Raw genomic sequence first — 26,179 nt, 5'->3', positions numbered from 1 at the left:
ACATAAGGAAATAACCATTTTCACTCTACATTTCAATTTTTCTTTAATTTATGAGGGAATGGTAATCCACAGATTTAAAATTAATGCAGGAGGATGTTAAGTAGCAATCATAGTTTAAGATGTGAAGAGAACTCTTGAATCTCACAGAACAAGATGTGACATCAAAGTGAGAACAGTTAATGGATACCTGAAATTTTCATTGATCTATTAATTTCTGATCATTAGGTTACCAGGTTTACTTGGTTAGCATCGATGAGTTGGGCCAAAAGGCCTGTTTCCTGTGACTTGGGGCTTCAGGCTTCTGCAACTCCAGTCTGATGATAGCCGTGAGATGTGGCAGAGCCTGCACGGTGACAGTCATTGATGATAGATGTTGACTCCTTGAGCCAGGAGATCCTGCTGCTAATACCAGTGGTGTGGAGAGATGTGCCCACAGTATTTTGGGAAGAGTCCATTACTCAGAGGTAAGGTCAAATCTCTCGTCTGAAACTACATTACTGCTTGCTTCCTGCAAAATATCGCCGCTCTCTGATGCCATCTTAATTCATTTTCTGCATAAATGCAATGGCTCTCAGGTGGCCTTATTGAACAAATACCTTACAAATGTTTGCAAGTGCATACACAGGACCCAAAACTTCAGTGTCCAGTGTCATCTCTACTTTAGACAGCAGTCCTATCCTTTGATGATTTTGTGATGACTGCATCAAAATTCAGTGTACTGCTTATTACATAGGGTCAAGCACACTTTTGGTCCTGGTGGATCACCTGTATCAGGGCAGACTTGATCTGGTTTGCAATGACCTTAGAAAGGATCTTGAAATCCATATTCAGCAGTGAGTCGGGGCTCCAATTCCTGATACCTGTCTTCTACTCTTCATGTAGAGGTAGTTGATGACCCACTTCCTCACAGACTGGTGTTGTGGACTTCAAGCAGGCCTGGGCCCATTCCCACAGAGCTTATACAATTCAGCTGGCAAGCTGTTTGAGTTACAGGAATGGATGGAACCTGTCAGCACTTCCAGGGACAGTGGCTGATCTAGAATCTCCTACTCACTGTCATCCGGCCTCTGTGATAGAGGACAGGAGTTCTCAGAGGCTGTGTTGTCTGTGGACTCTCTATTGTGCAGATGAGCGTAAAAGGACCTACTTCCCTTGTAGATGAAGAACCTCTTAACATTCTCCTTAAGTACTTCTCACTGGTGCATTGAGGATTTAAATAGCTGTTGTCTGTTCCCCCTTAGGGTAACATATTTGGGGGAAATGTACATAATCCACAACTACCGTCACTGAGTTGGGGTTTCAATTTGAGTAGGGCTTGTCTGATATGATGATGTAGTTAATTATGTAAAGGGTTTTTAGCACATTTTTCCATTCAGGTTTTGGAGTTCAATAAAATGTGTTATGCTTTTTCTTAAACATAAAATGCCTCACTTGCTTTATCTGTAAAAAACCTACATTGGTGACCCCAGTGCTCCAGCATGATTACAGAGTTATTGAACATGGCAGTCATGCAGTCACTTTGAAATGCCAGAGTTTTGGGAGCAAAATGCCGTTGCTTGGTTTGTACAAGCCTAAGCCCAATTCATGCTTTGAGAAATTTCAGGTAACAACACCAAGTATTTCTACGTGGTAGCATCACAGTAATTTCATGGCTGGAAGAGTGGTGAATCTATAGAACATTTGCCTGAACACAGTAAATAGCAATCACTGAAAACTCACCTTTTACAGATTTTTGGTCTATCAGTGTCTCAGCGCGCCGAACAATTGCTCTCCTTGCCCGGCCTCAGCAATGTTGGGCCTTCAGAGCTAATGGACCATGTACTGTCTCTCCTGGGAAATCACCATCCTTGTTTTATTTTTAAAGAACTCTTCATGCAGCAAATGCCTGATCAAGTTCACATAGCCCTGGCTAATGCACCCCCAAAAGGTTATGGGAACCTTGCTAAAATGGCTGATAGTTTGCACTCAGGCTGGAAGAGGAGCATAATTCCTCTTCTTTTCCCCGCCTCAATAAGCCCAGTTAGCAAGGCCCCCTGCAATGCCCAGAACCTCGGCATTAGGCAACATCACACCCGCAGTCTATGGCCTATCAAGCAGTTTCACTGCTCCTTAAAGGCTGCTCTGAGGGCTTCCCTAACTGATTAGTGTTGGCATGTCATCTCCTGTGGGTCCTGCTGGGCCTCAGAACAGCTGAAAAGAGGGCCTGCAGTCATGCATGACTGGGTTGGAGCATATTTTGGTAGATCACCTTAAACTAGCTCACCAAAATTTGGAGGATTCCGCAACATACCTATAAGAATGTCAACACTCCTCTGTACAAGCCAGAGGCGCCTTCTGTTTCTCCACCCATAGAACATAGGACCCGAGCCAGGTGTCTCGTCCGAGCTCCGGACAGGCTTACAATGTGGGTTTAGTCAATTTTTGGGAGGGGCCTACGCAGGGCAACATAATTGGTGGAAGTGTACACAATCCACAACCACAAACATTGAGTTGGCGTTTCATTCTAAGAGGCTTATCTGATGTGATGGCAAAACTATTGTATGTAGAGGGCTTTTGGTATGCTTTTGTGCTCACGTTTTTAAGTTCAATACAATGTGTTACAGTTTTCCTTAAACATAAATGCCTTACTTTGTTTTATTTGTGAAAACCTACACCACGACCTGTGTAATTCTTTTTCACTCAGGGTCCTCCCTACTAATGTCTGCATTGCCTCTATTCCATTTCTGCAGTCCCCCTCCCTCCTAAAGCACAATTTAAAACCACTGCTGAAACACGTCACAGAGCTCTACAGTGTATGCAGTATGCTCTTGGTCCATTTGCTGTGAAACTTTCCTATATACAGTATGTACCAGTGCAAATATCTTTTAAATGCTTAAATTGTATGTACCTGCTTTAATCACTTCCACTTGCAGCTTATTCCACATATCCACCACCTTCTGTGTGGAAAAAATTACTCAAGTTCCGTTTAAATCGCTCCTTCTGAATACTAAGATACTCTTTTCATTTACAAGGACAGGAGTGTAAAAAGGTCCTGTAGGATCACTGGGGACCCAAGTCAGCCCAATCACTATCCAGCTGCTACCATCCGGGAAACAGTACCACATCATAAAAGCCAGGACCAACAGGCTCTGGGACAGCTTCTTCCACCAGGCCATCAGACTGATTAACTCACGCTGATTTGAGTGTACTCTATATTACATTGACTGTTCTATTTATTATAAATTAATATGATTACACATAGCGCATTTAGACAGAGACATAACGTAAAGATTTTTACTCTTCATGTATGTGAAGGATGTAAGAAATGAATTTAATTCAATTCAATTCAATGTTAAACCTGTCACTTCTAGTTTTCGACTCCCCTACCCTGTAATAAAGAGTAAAGTAGAACCAGCATTACCACTGCACTGCACTGCCCCACTCTTTGATCACAGTGTTAACTTACAGCAGCCAAACTTGGAAGTTTCCTTTTGCAGTGTGTTAAGATATCAAGAGGCTGAGTGATCCTTTAAATTGTGCATCTAGATCCTCTGAGTGGCCAGGTCAGGAAAATCTGGTCTAATGTCAGCTGCAGATGAAGTTATTTCTTGATGCTGAGCTGACTCTCTACATAAGTTCAAAGCTTAAACTGTACCATCAGCAAGTGACACAGCCAGAATTACAGGGTCAGTTTTCATAAATGACCACATTTATTTGTGATTTATGCCTAAAAATGTTGAAAATTATTCGCATTATACTGTAAAAAAAACACAAGGCAACCTTCCAGGCTGCAGATTTTGCAAAATGCACGTGATGCATTTTAAATCAGGAATATCTGCCACGAGTTGTTCTAACTCTTGATTGCAGTTTGATAAAACTATCTGTAACCTGGTGCATCAATCTCTCTCAGTCATCCCTCTGGTCTTCAGTTTCTGTAGAAAGCATATGCATGCCCTTTGGGAAATCCATTAAACATCTCCCGGTCCCATGGTAATAACAATCCCAGCAAGATTTCTGCACAGAAGCTCATCTCATTTGTTAGGGAGATAAGAATGACACTGTAATCCTCTAAGTGGCCAGAGAAGTAATTGGGTTTGCAATATTTTAAATTCATCCCAGGGCTACCAAGAAACAAATTACTTTAATCATTATCCCCAAATGTAAATAATTCATATCTTTCACACATTTTATTACCTTGAAAATGATTGAAATTACTTGTTTCCTTATATCCCAAATGTTCAATTACAAATCATGTGTCTTTAATTAATTTTAATGCAAGTCTTAAATCAATTTTGCAAGTCTATTCAATTGCAATTAGTCTTTGTTTTCTACATACTAAGATACTTTCAATGCAAATTACATACCATTTAGAGTATGCATGGTGAGCGCTCAGCCTGGAAATTTGATCACACTGCACCAAGATAACTATGCGCTGGGGACCCATCACCTTGTCGTGTATTATTCACACCTGAAATTCATCCACATACATCATGGAATGACTTGAGTGTTTCAATGGCAACAATCATGCTGTTTTTCACTTTGGAATGTAAAAGCAAATTTCCTGACATATGTCAGTGATATTAAACCTGATTCTGATCCTTTCTAGAATCCTGATACAAGCAATATGCAGCTACTGACAATTGAAGTCATTTTCTTTATTTCAAAAATGAACTTTATTCATAATTGCAAGAAATCCAAAACCATACATTCATGATCTTGTCCAGTCTGCACATTTGTAGCATTGTCCATAATAGGCATTCATAAGAGACATAACAGACTGAATCTGGAGTGAAATACAAAATGCTGGAAGAACTCGGCAGGTTAGATAGTATCTGTGGGAAGAAACAAAGACACTCCTTTCTCCCTTATTAGGGGAAGGGAGAGAGAGAGCCTGTGGTATGTCGAATACTGGGTGAACACGTAGTCTCTGGAGGACTGCAAGTCTGTGTCTTTGCTGTTGCTTTGCTCACGCTTGAGTGCTTAGTGGTCAGTGCCGATGCTTTTTTTTGCTGGGGGGGGGATTGGTGCTTGCTGCCATTTACACAAAGGAGGGGGACTTTGGGGTTGTAACATTTAACTGTCCTTCACTCTTTGGGGCACACCTCTGTTTTCTGTGGATGGCTGCAAAGAAGAAGCATTTCAGGATATATATTTTATACATTTCTCTGACATTAAATGTACCTTTGAAATAGACAGTCAATATTTAAGTTGAGACATTTCCTCTAGTTTCCTGATGCAGGGTTTTGACCCAGAACGTGGACTGCCCATTTTCCTCCACTGATGCTGCTTCACTCACTGAGTTCCTCCAGCATCTTGTTTGTTGCTGTACATCTCTTGTGTCACCATGTTCAGACAAGATAAGGTAAGATAAAACTTCATTTATCCTGAAGGAAATTATTGTTGCAAGGTTGCTCAGTCAGAAATATCTACTTTAAAATACAAAATGTAAACATTGAGGTACAAAAGAGAAAACCAAATGTGTGTTAAAAAGTAATGGTGCAAAATACAAATGTGCAATGAAACTATATACTTATATGCTTGAGGAGGAGTTGTAGAGTCTTACAGCTACAGGGAGAAAGGATCTCCTGTGGCATTTAGTGGTGCACCTTAGTGTAATCAGTGTGTTACTAAAGGTGCTCTTCTGTTTGTCCATTATGTCATGGAGGGTATGAGAGGGATTGTCCATAATGCTCCTTAGCTTCTGCAGCATCTTCCAACGGACACAACCACCAGGGAATCCAGTTCTATCTCCAGAATATATCCAGCCTTCCTGACAAGCTTATCGATCTACTTAGCATCAACTGCTCTCACCCTGCTGCCTCAGCAGACTACAGCATAGAGGAGAATGCTTGTCACCACTGAGTCGTATAGTACCATGTAGTACTGCAGATATTGAATGACCGGAGCCTCCTCAGGAAGTATAATCAGCTCTGTCCTTCTTGTGCAGAGCCCCTGCAGTTTTAACACTTTTTGTGTATAAAAACACCAATGCTACTTATGTGGCCTGATTGAACAATACATTCTTTAAGCATTTCAGGGATGGTTACTAAGAGATCAGGAATTGAGATTGAAGTCTCTCCCCAGAATATCTTGGCATTGGCTGCACCAAACATCAATACATTGCTGAGCATGAGGTCCGGCAGTCTGGAATGTGGCAGTTGGCAGCATTCCCTCTCGGGTATCTGGAAGGCCCTCAGTTTACAGGCAGATCAAACTGTATCTTCCACCAAGTCAATGATCTCCCAGCAACACTTGATGTTTGTCTCAGTATGCATCCCTAGGAAAAGCCTGTAGATCACAGAGACCTCTTTCATACCATTCCTTAGAAGAGATCCCAATCATGAGGCTGTCACTGAAATAAAACCAATGGGCTGTACTTACTGAGCAAATCCCTTCACCCCTCAGTAAACAATAGTGTTGCATTAGCAGTCCTTCAGCCTTTTGGCTTCACTCCTGTAGCTAGGAGGGTTTAGAAAATTGTAGTTTGCTCTTTTGCAATCTCTACTCCACCCCTCTCTCCTCATGTTATGCTTTACGCATCTTTGAGTAATTGAACCACTGAACGTTTCCATTTTGTACCATTATTTAATAACAGCAGTGTAGATAAGTCAGGGAGGTACATGCTGGTGAGCTTGGTATCCGCTGAGGGTAGGTTACTGGAGGGTATTCTGAAATGCAGGATCTATCAGCATCTGGATAGGTAAGTTCTAATTAGGGATGGTCAGCAAAGATTTATATGTGGGAAATTGTGTCTGACTAATATTTTTGAGGGGGTAACCAAGAGGATAGATGAGGTTTGTGTTAGCCATGAAGGAATTTAAATATGAAAAAAATCTAACTGGAATGAGTCAAAGAGAGTGGATGTACAGAAACCAGATCTCTTTGTTCATGCCATGTGGTGTAAAGAATGGAGATTACCATTTTTTAAGACTGTTTTGCAACCTCCATTTTGTGAACTTTTGTGAACTGGTTCTTGCTTGATCAAGGTAATTAGAGGTGGACACAATGAGCCCCTACCGATAACCTGCTAAGCTAGGGATCACTTCCAAATAAGAAGTTGTTCATGAGATATTCTTTTATAAGATAGAAGATACAGACTTACAAAAAGGGCAGTTTGTGCCTGCTAACAGAAGAAATCTGAATCAAGCACCTGGCTGACCTGGTTAAACTCGTTCAGCTGGCCTGATGCAGAGAGCAGGAAGAAGGTCACTTGTGGCACAAGACTGGTGGAAGAGTGATAAAGTAATTAGCCTTGGGCCAGATCCGATGAGAAGTCAAGACAGGTTAGACAGATGAGCCTGGGCAATTAAATCGATAAACAACAGTTCAATCTGATAAGAAGAAGGACTAGAATGGAGGAACTAAGATGTAAAGCAGCAAGCACACTGGAAAATAACCAACATAAGGAAGATCCCATGCATTCAGCAGGGAGAAGAAGAATTGTTTTGGCCAATGGGAGATCCTGTATATTGGTGTCATGAGTTAATTGACCATGGGTGAATATAATTATGAGTATTGGTACAAAAAGAAACAGTACTTAAGTCATTAATCAATGGTCAACATCACTGATGCACATTCTTATTTACATAGGTACAATAAACTGTGAGTTTTGAATTAATTAAACTTCTGTGGTAATTCACTTAATCATTATCAATTTGACTAAGGCAATGGTCAACAGTAGGGTAGTGGATATTGTCTATACATGGAGTCTATACAGTGGTACATAGAGCTTAGAAAAATAGAGGGCTATGGGTAACCTAGGTAATTTCTAAGGTAAGAACTTTTCAGAACAGCTTTGTGGGCCGAAGGGCCTGTATTGTGTTGTAGGTTTTCTGTGTTTCTATGTTATATGGACTTTAATAAGGCCTTTGACAAGGTCCCACATGGCAGGCTGCTCTAAAATGTTAGATTGCATGGAATCCAAGTTGAGATAGCTAATTGGATACATAACTAGCTTGACAGTAGGAAGCAGAATGATGGCTGAAGATTGTATCTCGCACTGAAGCCCTGTGACAATTGGTTTGTCACAGCGGCTGGTGCTGGAGAGTTTGTTGGTTGTTGGATGTAAATGTAAAAAGCATGGCTGGTGATGCAGATGATACTAAAATAGATGTTAACGTATTCTGAGAAGAAGCTCTTGATCCATTAGGTAAGTGGGCTGAGATTTAGCAAATGATTTTCAATTCAGATAAATGCAAAATGTTACATTTTGGGAAATCATTTTATGATAGTAGATGGTCAGGACCTGAGGAATGTTGTGGAACGGAAGGAGCTAGGACTACAGGTAAATAGTGAACTCACAGGGTGATAAAGAAGGCATTTGGCATGTCTTCATCAGTCAGGGCATTGAGTATAGGGGTTGGGACACTAAGCTGCCATTGTACAAGATGTTGGTGAGTCTGCAGTTGGAGCATTGTGTACTGTTCTGATTGCCTTGTTATACAACAGAAATCATTAGACTGGAAAGAGTATAGAGAAGATTAATGAGAACGCTGCCAGGACCAGAGAGCCAGAATTATAGGGCAGACTAGGTCTTTATTCCATGAAATTTATGAAACGGGGAGAAGCATTATGGAGGTGTATAAAATCATGTGCACATAAATAGGTTGATTGCACTGTGTCTTTTTCCTTGCATTGGGGAATCAGGAACTTGAGAGTATAAGATTAAGGAGAGAGGGGAAACATTTAATAGGAACTTGAGAGGTAACTTTTTTTACACAGAGGTTTATCAGTATATGGAATAAGCTGCTAGAGGAAATGGTTGAAGCAGGTACAACAGGAAAGGCATTTAAACAGGATTAAAGATGGGAAGGAGGGTGTTGGTTTGAGAACATATTTGCCAAGCCTTGGTAACTGGGACAATTTCAGTGAGAACCATGGTCAGCATGGGTGAATTGGACGAAAGGGCCTAGTTCCTTGGTGCATTACTTTGTAACTCTAAAACTCTATGACTTTGTTTATTTGGCTCAATATTTCACTCTCCTCAAAAGCTAATACCAACACTTCAAGGTCAAGTTCATTATCATTCAACCATACATATGTATACAGCTAAATGAAACAATGTTCCTCAGGAACCAAGGTTCAAAACAAATTACATATACTGTATCGCATATCGCACATACTGTAAAATTATATTCACACAATAATATTAACAGATCAGATTAAAAGTATTCTGTGGATTTGCAAGTTGACATAAAGTCCATATACTTTAGTGTTTATCATTAAATATACAGCAATGTTATTATTACTGGTGTCATAAATCATGTCTACTGGGTGGTAGCGGGGTGTTCAGAAGACTCACAGCCTGGGGGAGAAAGCTGTTACCCAGCCAGCAGTTCTTATATTGCAGTACCTTCTGCCTGATGGTAGGAAGTCAAAGAGATTGTGGGACGGGTGGAAGGGGTCATTGACAATGCTGAATGCTCTGCAAATGTAACTCTTCTAGGTCATGTCCTGGATGGGGATGAGGGGTGAGAGACCCATGATTCTTTGAGCAGTCCTCACAATCTTTTGCAGGGTCTTACAGTGAAATGTCTTGCAGTTCCCATACCACACAGTGATACAGTTGCTCAGGACACTCTCAATACAGTAACATTATCCTTTTTTATGAAAAGTGTGTCGCAAAGTATCCTAAGAGTCTTGACCGCCCACCTCCGAACTCTGGTTATTTGTTGAGTATTAATGGTCACTGCTCTTTCCTTCATTCTCCTTTGGTTTTAAATAGATTTTTTTAAACTTTATTTGCTCTCTCCTGCTTTAATTTCCCCTTTATGTTGCCTAAGTTCTTTGAGGCTCTCTGTGATTAACTTCCCCTTTTCCAGTCTTGCTTTCTTTCCCCGTGTTCCTTATTGTCCGTCAGTCCTCAGTTTTTCCACTTTGCTCATTTTCTTTGGCACATTTTGTTTATCCTGCACCCATAAACTGGAAAGAGTGCAGGGAAGATTTACAAGTATGCCATCAGGACTCAAGGGTCTGAGTTACAAGTTGAACAGGCTAGGATTTTGTCTCTTGGGAATGTAGGAGATTGAAGGGTGACCTTATAGAAGAGTATGTAACCATGAAGAGTATTGATAAGGTGAATGCCCTAGTCTTTTTCCCAGGAAATGGAATTAGAAACTAGAGGGCATGGTTGCGATGTGTGAGATTTGAAAGGGACCTGAGGGGCTACTTCTTCACACAGGAAGCAGCGAGGATATGCAATGATCTGTCAGAGGAAGTGATTAAAGCAGGTGCTATATCAGCATTTGAAAGACAGTTGAATAGGTACATGATTAGGACCTTTCCTGTGCACGTACCTTTGCACATTTGCCCCATATATTTCTAAATCCCATAAAGAGAGATATGGGCCAAATGTGGGAAAATGGAACTACATAGCTTAGGTGGGCACCATATTTGGCACGGGTGAGTTGAGCGTTGCTCTATTGCTATAACATGGCATGCCAGCAGCTATTCCTGAATAGGAGTTTGAGAAGATTTAGTATGTAAGCTAAGACTCCAGCAAATTTCTACAGATGTTCAGTGGGCAGTATTTTGACTGGTGACATCATAACCTGGTAGGGGATTGCAATGTGCAAGATCGACAGAGGCTGGAGAGAGTTGTACACTCAGACATGGGCATGAGTACAACCCCTCCCCGCCATTAAGACAATGTATTGTAAAGTGGACAAACCAAGAGTTCAAAGGCAATAAAGAACATAGAAAAAATGCAAGACTAGAAAAAAGGGAACTTAGAAAACCTAGAAGAACTTAAACAACATAGAGGTGAAATTAAGCAGAAAGGAGTGCAAATAAAATTTAAGAAGGAGGATGAAGGAAAGAGTAGGATCATCAGAACCCAACAATGACCAGAGTTTGAAAGGTGATGTGTTGAGTCCTTTAAGATACTTAGTGACTCTTTTCAGACAAGAGAAGGATAATTGTAACTTACAGTCATTTTTACGTCTTGCACTGTATTGCTGCCACAAAACAATACATTTCATGACATACGTCAGTGATAATAAATCTGACTCTGATTGTGTTCCCTAGGACTCTATCCCTTGAATCTTCTTCTGTATTGAGGGGTTAGAGGTGGCATTATTAGCAGGCAATTGTGACTGTGGTTTTTATTGGTACCAACAGGAAAAAAATGAGTGAGGGAACATTTTGAGAAGTCAGGAAAGATGTTTGGAAAGAGCACCTCAAAAGATCTATGGATTATCTGTAGAGCCCACACTGCCCATGGAATGGAAATAGGAGGATAGTGAATGTGGGTGTATGAAGGAGGGCAAGAGACTATCTGAACATTGAGACCAGGTTTAGGGAAAGTGGAACTAGACACTTTGCACCTTGGCAAAGCAAGAACCAATTGTCTCGGGGGTAGATTTGCCAGTAATGCTGGGAGAGGGTTTTCCCTCACTTGCTATAGGGCTGGGAAGCCGAGTGTGAGTTCAAAGGAAGAGCAGTAGAAATAGAAATGGAAAGCCAAATATTTAATGCAAGGGTTTGAAAGGCAAAGTAAACAAAACTTAGAAAATGGATGAAGAGGAATTTATTTCTGCCTAATGATATATTGATGATTGAATCAAGCAGATGAGAATAAACACTGATAACTAAAATAGACTACTACGTGAAAAATACTGAAAGCTGCATTACTGAGAAGCAGGATGGGAGTTGAACTTTCCAGCTTGAGCTAGAAAGAGGACTAAAAATGCAAAAGTTGCTGGGCATGTTAGTTAAAGAAACTACCATAGCTAAGAGAAAATATGATACATTTACACTGTCAGTGTAAAAGGTATAGGAGATAGAGACTGTACATTCAGCAGAACTCTTTTAGAACTTACAAATTGGGGGAGAGAGGCTAATTTGGAATTTAGTTAAGCAGAATTCAACTTAACAGATGGATGGAGTATCAGTGAGAGAGCATTTTGTGCTGGTGATCATAGTTCAGATAGGGCTATCGTTGTTAACTAAACGGACAAAGAAAGAATTCTCAAAACTGGAGTAAGGCCAATTTGAGTAGTCTGAAAGTGATTTAGAAAAAGTGGACTGAAAACAACTACTTAAAGATAAATAACTCTTAGAATGAAGTTCAAAAACACTCAGTGACCTTGGCAGCAGGGAGACAACATACCATCTGGGTATGCTTCTCTACTCTTTGACTGTAGGTTCTACCATGAGCACTGCACCTTCTATTCTTATAGCAAAATACAGTGGAGTCCGGTTAATTGGGCCATTGGTTAATAGGGAGAGATGCTTAATAGCACAACTCATAAACACCAAAAACTAATCTTGAAAGTAGCCAGAATTTCCTTTATTTGGGACAGAATGCTGCTTAATTGAGGCAGGAGACTGTTGCTGAACAGTTTCTAATTAGTATCAATCAAATGCGCTTCTGTGGCCATTAGACACAACACCATGCTTTGAGCAAACAGTTTTTAAGTAGCATCAGTTGTGTGTTTTTAGTCAAAAAAGCAGTGATTTTTTGTCATTGATAGTTGGCAAGAAGTGAGCAGTAAGACAATTCACTGTTTTTTCTCACTGTGATTTCAAGCATTCCGGCTTGGAGGTGAAAGAAAAAAAAGCAGGTAGTGAAAATGAACCTTAAGTTAGGATCTATAAAGAACTTAAAGGTATTGACAACTATCATGAATGTTAGTCACAATGAAGATTTGTAGAGAATGCAGAAGTTTCTAACGAGTATCAGTCGTGTGCATCTGTGTTGCTGTGGGACACTGCACTGTGCTTAAAGAGAACAGCCTTTAAACAGAGTCAGTTGCATATACTTGGTTTGTATTATTCATTTGGGCTGACCAACTCCAAATTAAAAAGCAGTTATTTTTGACATTAGTTTATGCAGAAAGGTAATGCCAGTAGTCTATTATCTTCACTTGGTGTCTGAGCTGATTTTGTTCATGTGAAGTCAATCAAGAGAACTCGGCAGCATATACTGTAGACAATAGACAGTAGGAGCAGGAGTAGGCCATTCGGCCCTTCTAGCCAGCACCGCCATTCACAGTGATCATGGCTTATCATACACAATCAGTACCCCATTCCCGCCCTCTCCCCATATCCCTTGACCCCACTATCTATAAGAGCTCTATCTAACTCTCTCTTGAAAGCATCCAGAGACTTGGCCTCCACTGCCTTCTGGGGCAGAGCATTCCGCATATCCACCACTCTGAGTGAAAAAGTTTTTCCGCATCTCTGTTCTAAATGGCCTACCCCTTATTCTTAAACTGTGCCCTCTAGTTCTGGACTCACCCATCAGTGGGAACATGCTTCCTGCCTCCAGCGAGTCCAAACCCTTAATAATCTTATATGTTTCAATCAGATCCCCTCTCATCCTTCTAAATTTCAGTGTATACAAGCCCAGTCACTTCCAATCTTTCAACATATGACAGTCCCGCCATTCCAGGAATTAACCATGTGAACCTACACTGCACTCCCTCAATAGCAAGAATGTCCTTCCTCAAATTTGAAGACCAAAACTGCACACAATACTCCAGGTGGGATCTCACCAGGGCCCTGTACAGCTGCAGAAGGACCTCTTTACTCCTATACTCAATTCCTCTTGTTATAAAGGCCAGCATGTGGCGACCCATTTCCTGGCACATCCGAACCGGCTCACAATTAGATAGCCTACGGGGGTTTGTGAGCACAGAGCTTTGGAGCCTCTGTGCCACGGGGGGCAGGTTGAGGGAGGCTTAAAAGTGAGGCTGAGGATTTTGAAGAAAGTTTTTTCCTTCGACAGCAGTTACCGACTCCGTGTCGTATTTTTAGCGCTGCGTGTAGCACACCGCTACAAGCATGCCATTAACTTTCTTGTACTGTATGTGTTCCTCCATTGATAACTATTAGGAACTAATACATGTTTCAAGTTTGTTCTGTATCTCATTTAAATACATAATTTGTTACTCATTTACATGGTAATTTGTCTTTTTTAAACTATTTCCATGCAACTTTGACTCTTCGGGGCAGCGGCCTAATTGGGCCAAAATGTATTGGTCCCGATGTGTCCCAATTAATTGGAAATCACTAAACTAAGGTTCTACTCCTGATTGCACTCTCGAGGAGAATCCTTCTCCATTGCTGCTTGGAACTGAATATTGATTGGGAAGCAAGAGACCTGAACCACATTCTTGCTCATTCCTGTCTATCTGGAAGTTACCTCTTCCCTTTGTCTTCTGAAACATGCTGTCCATGAATTTCTGAGCAATGAAACAAAGCATCAGCCGATGTCCTAGTTCATCCAGCTGTAATTGTCCATAGGATGTGTACTGAAATTCTAGCGCACTTCAGCTGGTGATTTACACAAGCCTAACATCTCCTTTCGTGTCCATTTATTAAATCAATTCTAAAAGCAGGAAGTATCAGAATAGCACTTCTTTTCCCACTACAAACAAGCTCCAGTCACACATCCCAGGTCTCTTACTCTGAAGAAGCAGCAATCCATACTGGATTCCATGTAACATACCGCACTTGTCTGTAAAACCCTTCTGTGTCCTGAACCTAGGCACCTAGTTAACTCAGCAACTACCACCAGTGGGAAACTTGTTTACCATTTCACAAACAAAGTGACAGCTAAGTTAAATTAAGTGTTTGATGGCTCTGGGCCTGCATTCACTGGAATTCAGAAGAATGAGAGGTGACCTGCTTGATTCCTATTGAAAGGTGAAAGGCCTTGATAGAGTGGATGTGGAGAGGATATTTCCTATGGTGGAGAGTCTAAGACCAGAAGTCACAGCCTCAGAATAGAAAGTGTTCCTTTTAGAATGGAGATAAGGAGGAATTTCTTTAACCAGAGAATGGTGAATCTGTGGAATTCTTTTCCACAGGCAGTTGTAGAGGCCAAGTCTGTATGTATATTTAAGGCAGAGGTTCATAGATTCTTGATTAGTCAGGGCATAAATGAATATGGGGAGAAGGCAGTGAGAGGAAATTTGGATCAGCCATGATGAAATGGCGGAGCAGACTTGATGGACCAACTGGCCCAATTCTGCTCCTATATCTTAATGGTTTTATGGTCTAAATTATAACTTTAAAACTACTCTTTCCTGTTCATCTGTCCCAGAAAGGTTTTCTATCATGAGATGTTTACTGTCTTGCTTTATTTTTGTTTTACAGGTAACTTTAAATTAGTGTAACTGAACTGTGTATGTGTGTGAAACATTTCTTTTGGGTGCATTCACTATCTATTGTGACATCAGCATCCAATGAATAGGAATTATAAGCTTCTTGGCTTTTCTTGTAAGGCAGATGTGTATGTGACGTAGGAAAATTGTTATTCATTGTTGCAGTAGCTATTAAGATAACTCTGCAAATTTTAATCTAAAATTTGGTGACAAATAATAATGGCACTGCACTGTTGAATTTACCGGCTGGTGGCGTAGTGGCTTCAGCGCTGGACTTCGGGGCGAGAGGTCCCAAGTTCAAATCTGGCTGGCTCCCTTGCACACTCTCCACCTGTGCCTGGTTTGAGTGTTGAGCTAGCAACTCGACCTCGTAAAAAAAAACCTGGAGAGGGATGGGCTCCGCTGGGTTTCAGATGCCCAAGACACGCTGTACACGGTGCCCCGACAATTCCACCAGGAATTAAGGGTGCACACACACACACTATTGAATTTAAATTCATAAACAACTTTCTGACACATCTTTCAGTCATGGAATCCACAAGAAAAAGAGAAATAGCTCAGGAATGTGAAAAACATCATATATTTAATTGGATATATTACAATAATTAATTTTTTCTCAATTTTCACAGAACAGAAATAGCATTATGGCAAAGTCTTCAAAAGAATGGAAGTTAACCTCCCACATAACAGGAACATTCCTCCACAGAAATGAAATTATATCTCAGAGGATTTTACAGTGTTTTGTCTGTGGATTTCATTTTTTCTGAAATATACAGAAACTTTTGCCAGTGGCATTAGTTTGGTTAGAGACAGTTTTCAGCTGCATATTTAGTTGTAGTAGGAAAACAAGCTCTGTTTTATTGACTCAGATGGAGTGCAGATCCATGCTTGTTAGTTGATATTTAGACAAATAAAGAAATGGTCATTGTTCCCAAATATTGGTGCCAAATACAGCCATCCTGTGACAGTGTTTTGTTTTGTGTCCGGATCAGATGCCAGGCTGTGCAGAGATTGTTAATGATACTGGGCAGTGAGATGAGCTGCTGAGGGACTGCTCTCCCCTGCAGACAATGATGTTCAACCTTTTACAGAGCAAAGGTTGTGTGTAACTTCCAGTACTGAACTGAAAAGAAAATGAGTCTGTTAATACAACTGTTGTAGCCAGGGTGAAGTGCAGTGAAGCATGCAGACAAGACAGATGTTGAGGCACAATAACCAGTTGTCTGTTCAAAATAATTTTGATAAAGTTCCTTTAGGACAATATTAATTTGATGTTTTGACTTGCATGATTATGTCCCTTTCCACGAAACCAGGCTCCTATTACCTCACTAACCCTTGATTGTGTGGAACTTGTGTTTGCAGTTATTTTGTTGATCATTTGTCTGAATTTTGATATTAACTTGCTGCAGTTTTGTTTAATTGTACCATTATTAAATTACATCTTTGTATTCCAGTAATAGACAGATGTGAAGCACTGTGGGTCTGCACAACATATTTTGGTTGACTATACTTACATTATCAAATAATAAACATTTTTGGTCTGTTGTTAATTTGAAACAAACTATGGAGTGAAGTGCTTTTTGAATATGGTCTGACTTGTATGCAGTCTGCAGATAATATCTATAGTAGGTTATAAACCAATTGGGTTAAAAGCATTTTAGTCATTGGACTAAAATCTCATCTGCACTGCAGGAGGGTAGGATGTGAGTGGAGGATGTGCCAACACACTGGAACACCAGTTCCCATTGACACACACACTTCACTATGAGACAGAGGAGTCGAATTAGGCTATTTGGTCCATCGAGTCTGCTCCACCATTCAATCATGGCTAATCATTTTTCCCCTCATCAGCTTCACTCCCCAGCCTTCTCCCCATAATCTTTGATGCCGTGCCAATTAAGAACCTATCAATCTCTGTGTTAAATGCACCAAACAACCTGACCTCCACAGCTGCCTGTGGTAACAAATTCCACAAATTCACCACCCTCTGGCTAAAGAAATTTCTCCACATCTCTGTTTTAAATGGACGCACCTCTATCCTGAGGCTGTGCTCTCTTATCCTAGACTCCCCCACCATGGGAAACATCTATTCTGTCTAGGCTTTTCAAGATTTGAAAGGTTCCAATGAGTTCTCCACTCATCCTTCTAAATTCCAGCAAGTACAGACTCAGAGCCATCAAACATTCCTTGTATAATAACCCTTTCATTCCCCGAATCATCCTTGTGAACCTCCTCTGAACCCCTTCCAATGCCAGCCCATCTTTTCTATTTTGAGAAGCCCAAATCTGTTCACAATACTTAAGGTGAGGCCTCACCAGTGTCTTATAAAGCCTCAGCATCACATCCCTGCTTTTGTATTCTAGATTTCTTGAAATGAATGCTAATATTGCATTTGCTTTCCTCACCACCAACACTATCTGCAAATTAATCTTCAGGGTGTTCTGAACAAGGAATCCCAAGTCCCTTTGCATCTCAGATTTTTGGATTTTCTTCCCACTTAGAAAATAATTTGCACATTTATTTCTTTTACCAAAGTACATGACCATGCATTTTCCAACATTGTATTTCATTTGCCACTTTCTTTCCCGTTCTCCTAAACTGTCTAAGTCCTTCTGCAGCCTACCTGTTTCCATAACACTGCCAGCCCCTTTACCAATCTTTGTATCATCTGCAAACCTGGCAACAAAGTAATCTATTCTATCTTCTTAATCATTGATATACAGCATCAAAAGAAGCAGTCCCATCACCGACCCTGCAGAACACCACTAGTCACTGGCAGAAAACCAGAAAAGGATCCTTTGAATTCCCTCTCGCTGCCTCCTACTAATCAGCCAACGCACTAACCATGCCAGTAACTTTACTTTAATATCATGGGCTCTTAACATGGTAAGCAGCCTCATGTGTGACACTTTGACAAAGCACTTCTGAAAGTCAAAATACACAACATCCACTGCATTCCCTTTATCTATCCTACTTGTAATCTCCTCAAGGAATTCCAGCAGGTTTGTCCTTCAAGATTTTCCCTTAAGGAAACCATGCTGACTTTGTCCTATCTTGTTCTGTGTCACCAAGTACTCCATAACTTTATCCTTAATAATTGACTACAGAATCATCCTAATCTCTGAGGTCAGTCTAACTGGTCTATAACTTCTTTTCTGCTGCCTTCCTCCTTTCTTAAAGAGTGAAGTGACATTTGCAATTTTCTAGTCCTCTGGCACCATGCCAGAGTCCAATGATTTTTGAAAGATCATTACTAATGCCTCCACAATCTCTAACACTACCTCTTTCAGAACCCTAGGCTGCAGTTCATCTGGTTTGGGTGGTTTATGTACATTTAGGTCTTGCAGCTTTTAGAGCACCTTCTTCCCTGTAATAGTAACTGCACTCACTTCTCTTCCCTCACACCCTTCACACTTCACCCTTTATTTTTTTCATTTTTAAAAAAGCTTTTACTATCCACTTTGATATTATTTGCTAGCTTGCTTTCCTATTTCATCTTTTCCCTTCTAATGATTCTTTTAGTTGCTTTCTGTAGCTTTTTAAAAGCTTTCCAATCCTCTGTCTTCCTGCTAATTTTTGTTTTGTTGTATGTCCTCTCTTTTGCTTTTACATTAGCTTTGACTTCCCTTGTCAGACATTTTGCCATTTGAGTATTTCTTCATTTTTGGAACTCTATTATCCTGCACCTTCTCATTTTTCCCAGAAACTCATGCCATTACTACTCTGCTGACATCCCTGCCAGTATTTCCTTCCAATTTACTCTGGCCAACTCCTCTCTCATACCACTGTAATTTCCTTTACTCCACTGAAATACTGTTACATCAGACTTTACGTTTCCCTATCAAATTTCAAGTTGAACTCACTCATGTGATCACACCTCCTAAGTGTTCTTTTACCTTAAGCTCTCTAATTGCCTTCAGTTCATTACATAACATCCAATCCAATATAGCTGATCTCCTAATAGGTTCAATGACAAACTGCTCTAAAAAGCTATCTCTTAGATATTCAACAAACTCACTCAACCTAATTTTTCCAACCAAGCTGCAAGTTAAAATCTCCCATGACTATCATATCATTATTCTTTTAACATACCTTTTCTATTTCCTTTTGTAATCTGTGGTCCACATTCCAGCCACTGTTGGGAGGCCTGTATATAGCTGCCATCAGGGTCCTTTAATCCTTGCAGTTTCTTAACTCAACCCACAAGGATTCAACATCTTCCAATCCTATGTTACATCTTTTTACTGATTTGATGCCATTCTTTACTAGTAGAGCCACACCACCCCTTCTGCCGACCTTCCTATCCCTCTGATATAATGTGTAACCTTGGACATTCAGTTCCCAACTACAACCATCCTTCAGCCATGATTCAGTGATGGCCACAATATCATACCTGTAATAGTGCAATAAGATCATCCATCTTATTTCTTACACTCCATGCATTGAGATATAACACTACTGTATTTTCTACCCTTTTTGATTCTGTATCCCTAATGCACTGATGCTCACCGTGCTGGCTACAATTTTGTCGTATCATCTGCCTGCCCTTCCTGACAGTCTGATTGCACACTATCTTTGCCTTTTTGCCATCCATCCTATCCTGAGTCCCTTCACTCTGGTTCCCCCCCCCCCCCCCACCGCCAAATTAATTTAAACCTTCTCCAACAGCTCAAACAAACCTGCCCGTGAGAATATTACCCATGAGATTGTCTCTGCTGTCTAATCATCATAGGTAGAATGTTAATTTTCAAGGCAGCACTGAAATGTCATTTTCAAATTTAAAGTCTTTTGGCTTCTCCAATTTTACCATTGGAAGAGGACAAGTACACCATGACAGCTGAAAGGGCAAAACAGTTACAGGTGCCAATTTAAAAATTAACGCTCAGTTCACACTATTGTTTTTCTAAAAATATGCTTCAGTCAGATCATATGCAGCAAATACACTCAGGATATGTTATTGTTCTGTTTTTAACTCTGCCAATAGTGACTCCATGTTTCCTTACAATATAGCAATTCCGCTAATGCTTCATCCTCCAACATTTCACTGGTGAAGTGTTCAGGAAGCTGTTTCACAGGACTGAGAACTGTGAGCTTTGCTCACCATGCCTTTGTAGTGGCTACACTGAATTTCAGTACCCCTCTGGCACATAATTCTGCACATCAAAGTGTGCAAGAACATCAGCATGCTTTCAGTATCAAGGAAATCTTCTTTATGGGCTCTGCAGCATGTCCAGGATAGGGCTGGCTTCCCCATTCAGGACTTCACAGAGTAATACAGCATAGAAACAGGCCCTTCAGTCAAACTCATCCATGTCGACCAAGTTAGCCATTTACCTGTGTTCACCCCATACCTTTCTGAACTAAGGGTGCCACAGTACTATAGTGATTAGCGTGACACTATTACAGCTTGGGGCATCGGAGTTCAGAGTTCATTCCCAGCATCCTCTGTAAGGAGTCTCTGTACGTCCTGCACATGGAGTACGTAGGTTTTCTCTGGGTCTGGCCAGAAGGTCTATTTTGTTGAAATGGAAAGATGCTTCTGCTCCTACTTTGATACAATGGTTCTCTCAGGTGATGATATGTCTTAGTTTGGAGAAAATCAGAAGTCGAACTTTCGATCCTCGATTTGATTTTGAGGAAAGGTGGGGTTCATTCGCCCACTACTATCATTTGATTTGAGTTAATTAATATGGTTTCCTTCCAATTTTTTTTAAGTGGATTTGAGTTGGAGGATTGATTTTTTTTTCTATGGAAGCTTGTATGATGTATAGCTCCAGGGTTGTGCTCCCAATGCGTTTTTTTTTGTTTTTTTCAGTTAGTAGGGGTTTTTAGTTAGAGGGGGTTCTCTTTTTTTCAAAAAAAGTACTCTTAACACTTTATTTTCTCTTATTATTTTTGATATATTGCTTTGCTTTGTTAATCGGTTATTTGCTAATTTAATTCTTCATTGTATATAATGACATATTGATTTAATGTATCTTTTTTGTTAATCTTCAATAATAATTAATTAAAAAAAATTTAAATGAAAAGGTATTCTCTGGGTCCCGTGGTTCTCTAACCCCCCCCCCCCCCCCCCATCCAAAGACATACCAGGTTGGTTAATTAGTCATTGGAAATCATCCCAAGATTAGGTTACGGCCAAATCAGAGTTGTCAAGGTTGCTGGGGAGTGCAGCTTGAAGGGCAGAACGGTGTCTTCTGGCCTGTACCTCTAAATAAATAAATAAACCTGCTATCCAAGCACCTGTCCAGTCTCTTTTAAAATGTTACCTGCCCCAGCCACTTCCTTTGTGAGTTGATTCCACATCAGCACCAACCTTTATCATGCTTCTTTCTGAGTTCCCTTCTAAATCTTTCCCTTCTCACCTAAGATCCAGGCCTGCCAGTTTTTCATTCCCTTTCCTTGGGGAAAAGATGACTGTATTTATTCACCCTAACTATACCCCTCATGATATTACTCATCTCATTCAGAAACTTGCTTTCCAGTCATTAGCTCCTTCATCTGTCACTGAAGGATATTGCAGAGAAACTGTTCCTTTGACCCACTGGATCTATAGCTACCTGAATTCCATGTTCCAGCACATAACCGTAGCCTAGTCACCCTGGGTGATTCAACTGTTACTTGGGACCATTTTAAATGCCATGAGAGCCTTTGCCTCCACCACCCCCTCAGGCATCGTGTTCCAGATTCCAATCATTATTTGGGTAAAAATATTCCTCCTCAGATCCCTTCTGAGGTCTTTATTCATTACAAGTGATTTTATACACATTGCTATTGAAAGATGTTTCCTACTATTAACTACAACTGCATCCTACATCATTTCATACACTTCAATGTGACCCTCCTTCAACCTCTCCTCCTCTAAGCAGAACAAGCCCTGTCTCTCCTTAGAATTGAAACCCCAGGCAACATCCTAGTGACTCTCCTCTGCACTCACTCCCTCTCCAGTGCAATCACTTTAATTGCCTGTTAAATGCTGGAGCTGCAAACTTCAGTGGGTCCACGTCACACATCTGTTGATGAGTGATGGTGAATGTGCTGGTGATATTATAATTATTATATTTTGCATGCCCTGTTAACACACTGCACTTGTACCAGCACCTCTCCACCCAGCCCACCTAATGCTCACAGCTGGTCGCACATTTAAACTCAAGCTTGTTTTTGTAGCACAGTTTATTTGTGAGATGCTGGCTGCGAGCGTATGTGCATTAGGATAAAGCTGTTACCAGCACTACACAGTTTATCACTATTCCCAAATACCTTACTGTGTCCTTCAAGTATCCTGGAAGACTGAAGGCATAGCATACAATAATTTAAGTTTAAATCATAGATGAGAACATTTAATCTAATTTTCCATTAATGTGGGAAAGTTATCATTGATCATTTTCCTCCTTTCTCACTTATTTCAGTCCCATGACTATCATTAGTGTTTTCATTTTTATTTCCAAGAATTACCACGTAGAGTTGCCACAGGACTGCTGCCTTATGTGTTCCATTAACATTTTTATTCACGTTAACAACTTGCTGAAATAAAACATAAATGCTTAGTAAGAACGATTTTAATTGTAAGCTATGAAATTCAGCTCCATGTCATCACAGCTTGGAGACTGCAGCTTCAGATTTGCTGGAATTTTGTACGTGAAGTATGCACATATTTCTAGTGCCGTTTGCCCCATCAACTCTAATAGGATGTGAAGACTGTGTACCCTGAAGCGTGCAGAGGAGAATTGTGTCATGAATCGGTGAGAAATGTTGGCTTAAATCTCTTGCTACCAAGCTGGACTGTGAAACTCAGGCAAGCATTCCGTGTGAAATCTGTAGGAGGAATCTTGTGTTTGGGAGCAGGAGGGCCCCATCCCTGTGCCACTGACAAAGATTTCCAATTAGTTCTGGTGTGATGTGAATTGTAAAAGAAGTGGTTTAAGGAGATGTGCTGATGGAGAATGTTTGAGAATGTTGGAATTTTGAAGGATGCTGTGCCTGCGTTTTAAATCTAAATTTTAGCCGCCACCTCTTGCTGGCCGTCATGAGGTGGCATGAGACTGCAGTGGTCCGTCATTTAATCTGTGGAATGATAGTGAAATGAGGAGACAGTGATAAAGCCACTTCCCGAACCGCATCTTTTTCCTTAGCGGTTAACAAAGCGGCATCCACGACAATGGTAAACAAAACAGTACACAGGGTGAATCTCATGTCATTCAGCTCCATTCAGTCTTCAATATGATCCAAGTTTCTCTTTATTAGTCACTTTAATTGTTCATCTCTTTCCCACTTTGACCCCTCTTTATCTGCTCTCTCAATATGTTCCAAAGAAGGCAAGCATAATTTGAAACAATCACTTCATCTTCTGACTAAGTACATTATAGGTATTCAGACTTGCCACTGAGTTCAAACCTTTTTGAATATTTGGCAAGTTCAGCTTTTTGTTTGCATTTCACACTAAAATCACCTATTCTTTTGTTTTTCTAATAATTTCAGAATCCCTTATTATACCTCCTCCAGACTTACTTTCATTATTGTAACAATTCCTTTCCAATTGTCTCTCAGCCTTGACTATTATCTTTCTTTCACTCATTCGTTTCTGCTTTCCACTCAATCTCAGGCCTTCTTGCTCATTCTCTGTCTCCACCCCCTCCATAACTTTTCTTTCTGCAACTTGAAACTCATTCTTTTTCTCTAAATTTTACCCAAAATGACACAGCCTGTAGAGTTGCTACCTCATGATTCCAAAGAGATGCGTTTGATCCTGGTCTCAGATACTGTCAGTGTGCAGTTTGCACAATTTCCCTGAGGGTGTTTGGGTTTCCCCTAGATACAGTACTCTAGTTTCCTCCAAAGAAGGTAGGTTGCAAATTAATTGGCCACTTTGAATGCCCTGAGTGTGTGGTTGAGTGATATTGGACAATCATTGGGGGGGGGGGGGGCGTGATAGTTGATGAGAGAATGTAGGGAGAATAAAATAAGATTAGTATGAATGTATGGTTGATGGAAAATGCGATGCATTGAGCTGAGGGGCCTCTTCTGTGCTATGTGACTGCGACATTGTGCTTCAGTGAAGTGAATCATCATCGAGCTATGCATGTAATCATACTATAGAAACAGGCCCTTCAGCCCAACTCATCCATGCTGATTGTGTCACCCAAAGAGCTAGTCCCATCTATCCGTATGTGGTCCATTGCTAAACATCTCCTATCCATGTACTGTACTTACCCAGATGATTTTAAAATATTGCCATTGTGTTCTGGTAGCTCATGCCAAATACGCACCACCACTTACATGAAGAAGGTGTTCCTAATGTCCCTTAAAGATCTCTTATCTCTCATCTTCAACCTATGTCCTTATGTTTTTAATATCCCTTCCTTTGGAAAAAGGCGATGTGATTTCATCTTATTATAGAGTCATAGAAAAGTACAGCACAGAAACAGGCCCTTTGGCCCATCTAGTCCATGCTGAATCATTTAAAGTGTCTATTCCCATCAGCCTGCAAGTGGACAATAGCGCTCCATACCACTGCCATCCATGCACCACACTTCTCTTAAACTTTGAAATCAAGCTTGTATGAACCACTTGGGCTGGCAGCTTGTTCCACACTCTCATGACCCTCTGAGTGAAGAAGTTTCCCTTCAGGTTCCCCTTAAACTTTTCAACTTTCACCTTTAACCCATGACCTCTAGATGTAGTCTCATCCAACTTCAGAGGAAAAAAACATATTTGCATTTCCCCTGTCTATACTCCTCATAATTTTGCATATTTCTACCAAATTTTCCCACAGTCTTCTACGTTCCAAGGAATACAGTCCTAATCTATTTAATCTTTCCTTATAACTCAGACACTCCAGTCCTGGCAACATCCTGGTGAATTTTCTCAGTATTCTTTCAACCTTATTTACAGCTTTCCTGTATTTAGGTGACCAAAATTGCACACAATACTCGAAATTATGCTTCACCAATGTCTTCAAAATAACATTCCATCTCCTGTACCCAATGTATTGATTTATGAAGGCCAATGTGCCAAAAGCTTTCTTTACGATCCAATCTACCTGTGCCACCACTTGCAATGAATTACGGACCTGTATTCCCAGATCCCTTTGGTCTATTGCACTCCTCAGTACCCTACCATTTACTGTGCAACACCTGCCCTGGTTGGTCCTTCTGAAGTACACCACCTCACATTTGTCTGCATTAAATTCCATCTGCCATTTTTCAGCCCATTTTTACAGCTGGTCCAGATCCTGCTACAAGCACTGGTAGCCTTCCTCACTGTCCACTACACCCCCAATCTTGATGTCATCCGCAAATTTGCTGATCCAGTTGACCACGTTATCATCCAGGTCATTGATATAGATAACAAACAACAACAGCCCCAGCACCAATCCCTGCAGTACACCACTAGTCACAGGCTGCCAGTCAGAGTGGCAACCCTCTTCTTCCTTAAAGTCAATGTCTAATCCTATTTACTATCTCATCTTGAATGCCAAGTGACTGAACCTTCTTGTCCAACCTTCCATGTGGGACCTTGTCAAATGTCTTGCTAATGTCCATATAGACAACATCCACTTGCCTTCATCAATTTTCCTGCTAACTTCCACAAAGAACTCAATAAGATTGGTTAGTCACAACATGCCATGCATGAAGCCATGCTGACTATCCCTAATCAGTCTCTGATTATCCAAATATTCATATATCCAGTCCCTTAGTATACCTTCCAATAACATTCCCACTACAGATGTTAGGCTAACCAGCCTCTAATTTCCTGGTTTATTTTTAGATCCTTTCTTAAACAGCGGAAGGCTGTTCCGCCAATCCTCCAGTAACTCACCTGTTGCTAAAGTTGATTTAAAATATCTCCGGAAGGGCCCTTACAATTTCTGCATGTGCCTCACTTGGGTTCCAAGGGAACACTATGTCAGGTCCTGAGGATTTCTCCACCCTAATTTGCCTCGAGACAGTGATCACCTCTTCCTTTGTAGTCTGTATAGGGTCCATGACCTCATGGCTGCTTTGCCTCACTTCTACGTTTTGTAGATTGGGAAAAATATGCACGTAGGACAACAAATACTTTTTCGGGTCTTTAATTCCTTTATCTGTTTT

The 26,179-nt window shown here is 40.7% G+C and overlaps 1 long non-coding RNA gene across 1 annotated transcript in view; it reads left to right on the top strand.

Annotated features, from left to right (window-relative positions):
• Positions 1 to 239: 239 nt before the first annotated feature.
• The window catches only part of LOC132396760 (uncharacterized), a 69,820-nt gene continuing 43,880 nt past the window's right edge, over positions 240 to 26,179 (top strand). The window contains exons 1-2 of the long non-coding RNA XR_009513103.1: positions 240 to 464; positions 5,206 to 5,341. This is a non-coding gene — a long non-coding RNA (uncharacterized LOC132396760). The remainder of the gene's footprint in view (positions 465 to 5,205; positions 5,342 to 26,179) is intronic.

This window comes from Hypanus sabinus, chromosome 7 (assembly GCF_030144855.1).
Source record: "Hypanus sabinus isolate sHypSab1 chromosome 7, sHypSab1.hap1, whole genome shotgun sequence".
Classification (NCBI taxonomy): Eukaryota; Metazoa; Chordata; class Chondrichthyes; order Myliobatiformes; family Dasyatidae; genus Hypanus; species Hypanus sabinus.
This window is presented reverse-complemented; position numbering and strand designations above follow the sequence as displayed.